The following is a 7,391-nucleotide window of genomic DNA, read 5'->3' on the forward strand; positions in this document are numbered from 1 at the left end:
CTTACACCTGTAATCCCAGCACTTTGGGAGGCCTGGAACTCTGAGACCAGCCTGGCTCACATGGTGAAACCCCATCTCTACTAAAAATACAAAAAATTAGCTGGGCATGGTGGCGGGCACCTGTAATCCCAGTTACACAGGAGGCTGAGGCAGGAGAATCGCTTGAACCCAGGAGGTGGATGTTGCAGTGAGCTGAGATTGCACCACTGCACTCCAGCTTGGGGCACAGAGCGAGACTCTAGGCATAGGTGTATCCTTTCTATAAGAATTACCAATAAGTTCTAGGTTTGGCCTTCTGTGTTTGTTACAAACTTAATGAGCTTACAATAAATGTTCAGTGCACAGTTCATAAAAATTACATCCCTCTTTATTGAGTGCTTACTATGTGCTAGGCACTTCATGAATATGATCGCTCACATTCAGAACACTGCTTTACAAGGATGCAGCCTTTGGGTAAGTTAGAAACATAGAAAGGCATTCCTCCCTACAAACGGGGTAGCCCAACAAACGGTGTAGCTCCTGGCTGGAGACTGCCTGCACTTCACTCAGCCCCTCAACCAGGAGTCTTGGGCAGTGATTAATTCCTACCACAATGGAGAAGGGGGAAGAATGTTCCCTGGAAGGTTTATTATCCTCCTCTTTTACAATAAAAGAGTTGAGGTGAGAAGTCATGTGACAGTATCTACTCCAAACCAAGGCCTCTGTCTTCACAAAATACCATAGATATTTTTATTTTTTAATATTTAGACAACACATTTCAATACATTTTAAAAAGGGAACTTAGAATCATTGTCTTAGCTTTCTGGAACATTGGTTTCTCAGCCCCAAGTATGAAAGTTGGACTAGATTACCTCTGAGATACCACCACCTGAATCCTTAAACCAGGCTTGGTTCTTACAACTCTTCTTCCAGAGAAACTCCCTAGTCCAGGGACAAGACTTTCAAAAGAAAGGATAGAATGTAGTAAAATAACCTGGTTCCAGCCCTCAGTTATGACCCAAAGCCTCTCCTTTCCCCCACTTTCTCTATTTATTTACTCCTTTGTGAGCTCATCTAATTTCTTGCACCTTAACTACAGCCTATACTCTGAGGAATCAGACGTAGTTTTCTGTGTCTGATTTCTCCTTAGGGATTAAATTCTCAAATGCCAGCTCTTCTGGCTGATGGAGCTGTTCTCTTTCTCTCAAGCAAATCTTTTCCACTGTCTTCCCCATGAGAATCACCACCATTTTTGTAGAAAACAAGACACTAAGTTTTATTTTCACATTCTTTTCACATTTAATCATTATATATTTGTTGTTCTGCTGCAGTAATTACAAGGTTTACGTTTTCCTCTTAATTGATGCTGTTAAATACCAGGGATCTGCACTGACCACAGACTATCTATATAATTTGTAGGGCTCAGTGCAAAATAAAGATACAGAGCCCCTTGCTCAAAAATTAAGAATTTCAAGGTGATGGCCAGGCGTGGTGGCTCACGCCTGTAATCCCAGCACTTTGGGAGGCCGAGACGGGCAGATCACGAGGTCAGGAGATCAAGACCATCCTGGCTAACACGGTGAAACCCTGTCTGTACTAAAAGTACAAAAAGTTAGCTGGGCACAGTGGCGGGCACCTGTAGTCCCAGCTACTCGGGAGGCTGAGGCAGGTGAATGGCGTGAACCCGGGAGGCGGAGCTTGCAGTGAGCCAAGATCGTGCCACTGCACTCCAGCAGAGGCCACAGAGCAAGACTCTGTCTCAAAAAAAAAAAAAAAAAAAAGAATTTCAAGATGATAACAGCAGAGCATTAAAATAAGTGCAGAGCCCTTTTGAGTGTGGGGCCTTGTGCCACTACACAGGATGCATGCTCTGATTTACCATATCATATAACTTTTTTTTTTTTTGAGTCTGGCTCTGTCACCCAGGCTGAAGTTCAGTGGCACAATCTCAGCTCACTGCAAACTTCGCCTCCCGGGTTCAAGCTATTTTCCTGCCTCAGCCTCCCGAGTAGCTGGGATTACAGCTGCCACCACGCCTAGCTAATTTTTTGTATTTTTAGTAGCGATGGGGTTTCACCATGTTGGCCAGGCTGGTCTCGAACTCCTGATCTCAAGTCATTCCCCTGCCTTGGCCTCCCAAAGTGCTGGGATTACAACATGAGCCACTGTGCCCAGCTCATCTCACGTAACTTCTAGATGACCCACTTCCATCTTTTCTTCCCAAATTTTGGCATAAACTGTTTGAAAAGAGCCTTCTTTACAGGACACTTTCATCTAACCAGCAAAACCTGTTATTTTCATGACAGACGTCATTAGTTGCAAATCCACAGCTGTGTTCCAGGTCTTTCCTGCTAGAGAGTGGCTAGCTTGTCTGTATATACTTTGTGGTGGGCAGGAACTGAAGATAGGAAGTCAGTTAGGATACAGTAAACTAGGTATGGCATAAGTATGGCTTGGTCCAGGAAAGGAGCAGTGGAGGTGTGAAAAGTGGTCATATTCTAGATGTAACTTGATGCTAGAGCAGAAGGGATTTGCTGATGGACTGAATATGAGAGAAAAAGAGGAATCAAGGATGGCATTGAAATTTTGGCCTAAGCCACAGGATAGAGAGAGTTCTCACTATCAGAAATGGGGAGAACTGTGGAAGGAGAGGGTTTTGGGGGAAAATTTTAAAAATAAATTTCAGTCATACGATGTCCAAGAAGCTTATTCTGAGTCTGCAGTTCAGTGTAAAGGTTGGAAATACATTGGGAAGTTGTCAGAATAGAAATGGCTTTTAAAGTCATGGGGCTTAGCTGGGCGCAGTGACTCATGCCTGTAGTCCCAGCACCTAGGGAGATCAAGGCTGGCAGATCGCCTGAGTCCAGGAGTTCAAGAGCAGCCTGGGTAACACGGCAAAACCTTGTCTCTATAAAAAAATACAAAAATTAGCCGGGCATGGTGGTACATGCCTGTAGTCCCAGCTACTTGGGAAGCTGAGGCAAGAGGATCCTTTGAGTCCGGAATGCAGAGGTTGCAGAGAGCCAAGATTGCGCCATTGCACTCCAGCCTGGCAACAGAGCAAGACCCTGTCTTAAATAAATGAATAAATAAATAACATGGGACAAAATGAGATCCTCTAAAAAGTGAGTGTACACAAAGAAGCAGAGCAAGGTCTAAGTCTTAGGAGGTCAAGGAACAAAGAACAAATAAAGGCGCCTAAGAAGGAGTAGCCAAGTGCAGCAGAAGTGGAAAAGTGCTATATTCTGGTGTGTCAAAGAAAGACAGAACCACCCATTCTGCTGATATGAGGAAGGTGAGGGCTGGATATTGACTACTAGATTTAGTAACTTGGGGGTTATTGGTGAACTTCACAAGAGTCTCATTAAAGTACTGGGGAGAAAACACAGTTGTAGTCAGAGGAAGAAAAGAATTAGAAATGGCAATTACAGGCAGGACACAGTGGCTCATGCCTGTAATTCTAGCACTTTGGGAGGCCAAGGCGGGCGGATCACATGGTCAGGAGTTCGAGACCAGCCTGGCCAATATGGTGAAATCCTGTCTCTACTAAAAATACAAAAAAATTACCTGGGTGTGGTGGCAGGCGCCTGTAATCCCAGCTACTTGGGAGGCTGAGGCAGGAGAATTGCTTGAACCCAGGAGGTGGAGGTTGCAGTGAGCCGAGATTGTGCCACTGCACTCCAGCCTGGGCAACAGAACAATAGTCTGTCTAAAAAAAAAAGAAAAGAAAAGAAATGCAATTACAGTGAATATCAAAATAAATTATGAAAATATAAAATATACTATATTTGTGCTTATTCTTGTCTGAATGATATATTAATAAATACTTTGGAATGGGAGATTCTGGGTGGCCAAGACTGGCTTTCTTTTCTTTTTTCAGAGACAGAGTCTCATTCTGTCACCCAGGCTGGGGTAGCATGATCATAGCTCACTGTACCCTCGAAATCTTGGGCTTAAGCAATCCTCCTGCTTCAGCCTCCTGAGTAGCTAGGAATACAGGTGTACACAACCATGACTGGCTAATTTTTGTTATTGTTATTATAGAGATGGGGTCTCCCTATGTTGCCCAGGCTGGTCTGGAATGCTTGGGCTCAAGTGATCCTCCTGCTTTGGCCTCCCAAAGTGCTGGAATTACAGTCATGAGCCACTGCACCCAGCCCTACACTATATTTTCTATATAGAACTTCCCAGAACAATAATCAGGATAGGCAGTCAGATGTCAGATCTCTTCTAGAAACACCTAATGGTTTCTTCTATATATGTGAACATCATGGAACAACATGGTAGTACTGATGAGATGAGAATGCAAAATTTGTGGGGTTTAATGTACCATATTAACTTAGAATGCTTGGAAACTACAATATTACACAATGCTTTGTGTTATTTTAAATAACAAAAAATCAATAAAATATTAATGATCAACAGCAATTTCTATTTTTTAGTGTTTTCCAATGTCTCACTAATGGCCTCAGCAGTGTTAATTGTGATGAAAATAAAAGCCACGTGGTGAAACCATTTCCAGCCATAATGGTTAATTTTTGTCCAGGATGAAAATAAAAGCCACATGGTGAAGCAATTCCATCCATAATGATTAATCTATGCCTAGTGCCAATGTTGCGGGAATCAGGTGGATGAGAGAGACTTTGGGGTAAAGCAGGAGGATCTTTATTGAGTGTACTCAGACCTACATCTGGAAAACTGGGCCTAGAACAAAGACAGCACTTGACTTTTATACACACTTCAAAAAGGGAGTGGGCTAGCTTGAAGCAGGCTTACAGTTACAGTGGTGTGAAAGCAAGGATACAGAGGCAGAGCAATTAATCAAATTGTGACAGGTTCATAACTCAGGATTACACATGACCCTGCTATGCAACCCAGATGTCAGTTATCTAGGTTTTCCTTTACCGTGACCTTCACTATGGCGTCCAGGTGGCTGTATCTCAGGCCTGCTCAGACAGTTTATGACCTTCACTCCACTACTTAGATAAAACAGAATGCTTGAAGTTGCTAGTTACAGAGAACAGGAATCTATAAACTCATACTATAAGAGAAAGGAAAATTTGTTTTTCTTCTCCCTATATTGAGGGAGTGCTGGGAGAGTCTCCAGAGCACATTCCTTTGTGCCCTAGCTTCTTAGATAGTGTTTATCAAGACTTTTTTTCCTGGGTCTGGGCCTTGCCTGATACTACCTTTGGGATGAGTCAGCCTAATACAGGAAAGCTTATTTCTTTCTCTTTTTAATTTTATTTTTCTTTATTTCTTTAATTTCCCACCTCACCAAGGCTAGAAGGTTAGTCTCTAAAAGGGAACTTAAGTTAAAGAGAAATAAGTACTAGGTTCCAGCCTTCGGCTAGAAAGTCAATGGCATCAATAGCTTTCAAGCTGGGACAAAGTGAAGGACAAGAGATGGCTGCACCAGATCTACGAGCATGGGCTTGTTCCATAGTATGTTGAAGACAATAATCCTCTGCTTGGGTATGGTGGGGGGTCTACCATCAAGAAAATTTGATCAAAAAGATATTTTCAAGTTGTCTTTGTAGGCACAATGTAAGATTGCTTGGCACACAGGAGGGATGGAAAGAACCCACTTAGGTAAGACTGCAGGGTTTTAAGCCATCAGGACAGAGTCCGTATGTAGTTTTTCTAATTAGGGTTCCTGGCTACTTCCAAACCTCTGGTTGATTTTCAGCTTCATATTTCCTATCACGTACTGTACACCTTCACTGGGCTTCCTTAGACATCACAACTTCAAAATATCCCTGTCTAAACCTGATTCCATTCCTCTACTTCCTTCCTTTCTGTACTCAGTGGCAACACCAATCACCTCACCCTCTAAGAGACTGGGAATTATCCTAGCCTCAGATCCCTCTCCCTAGTACTGTAATCTATTTGTCCCCAAATACCATCTATTTCACTCAACATATCTAGAGTCAGTGCCATCCTTTTTATCCCTGCTTTAGTTTCTACCTTCATTATTTTTCATTTGATTACTCCAAGAGTGTCTTAACCATTTTCCCTACCCTCTCTCACCCACTTCCAATACATCTTCCTTGCTGTCTCCAGCTTGAACTTCCTAGAATCCTTTAGTGGTCCAAACTCTTTGGTATGAGGCTCTCCCTGGTATGGCCTTTCCCCCTCTCCAGCTCCTTAGCTGCACCCTGGGCTCCAGTCACTATGAACTGCTCTCCATCCTTGTGTGTGGTTAGCTCCTCCCGCTGCAGGGCCTTTGCATTTGTATCTGCCTGGAAAGTTCTTCCATAATTCAGACTAAGCTCACCTCTGCAGAAGCCCTCTTTAATATGTCAGGCTGATTTCTAGATCTCCCTTTAGTTTTCCTTACCATTGTACCTGGCAAGGTGTAGCTTCATAATTTATTTTCCCATTTCTCTTGTAAGACAGAGAGCTCTGAAACCAGGGTTAAATATAAGACGATGGCAGAGCTCCACATCCAATGAGTTTTGTCCCTGGCCACCTTCAGGCCAGCTCACAGAAGCAGCAATGTCCAGTGCCCAGGCTCTGCAGTACAAGCTGTACATGGAGACTGGGACGCATGCTAGTGGCCATGGTAGTCTCTGATGGAGCAGTCCTGCAGTGTGGTCTGTGAGCATTATTTCCAGATGTGTAGAATCCAATTCTCTGGCTCTTTTGGAAATTCTGTGAACTGCATAATATCTTTGAATAAATCTATTTTTACATTAAACCAGTTAGATTGGCTTCTGTAGTCTGGAATTAGGAGCGCTGAGACAGACCTCTAAACTAGGAGAAGCTCGGAGTCAGGTCATCTCACTCCTGCTGTTCCTGGTCTCTGTCACACAGAGGCTTGACCCTGGTCCACTTTTCTGTGAAGCTGCCAGATGCTAGGTCACTGTGCAGACTGGGTTGGCCCTTTTGGGGGCCCCCTTCCTAGATTGGCTGAGGATGCCCTATATGCTGGATTTCCCACCTTGCAGCACTTGAGTACTTTTATTTTTTGTTTTTTGAGACAAGATCTTGATCTGTCACCCAGGCTGGAGTGCAGTGCTGCAATCACAGCTCAATGCATCCTCAACCTCCAGGGCTCAAATGATCCTCCCACCTCAACCTTCCAAGTAGCAGGGGCTACAGATGTGCACCACCACTCCCAGCTTTTTTTTGTGTGGTAGAGATGGGGTCTCACTATGTTTCCCAGGCTGGTCTCAAACTTCTGACCTCAAATGATCCACCAACTTTGGTCTCCCAAAGTGCTGGGATTACAGGTATGGTCCACCGTGCCCAGCCACTTTTCTCTTTTTATCTCATACACAGACACATTCTAAGGTGCTGCGTTGCTCCAGGATTGCTGAGTCAGGACAAGGTGGTTTTCAAATATGTCCATAAATTCTTTGATACACCTCCTCCCTGCCGCCATCAAGAGATGGGTTATTTCCTTTCCT

This window comes from Hylobates moloch, unplaced genomic scaffold (genome assembly GCF_009828535.3).
Source record: "Hylobates moloch isolate HMO894 unplaced genomic scaffold, HMol_V3 SCAFFOLD_3, whole genome shotgun sequence".
Lineage (NCBI taxonomy): Eukaryota > Metazoa > Chordata > Mammalia > Primates > Hylobatidae > Hylobates > Hylobates moloch.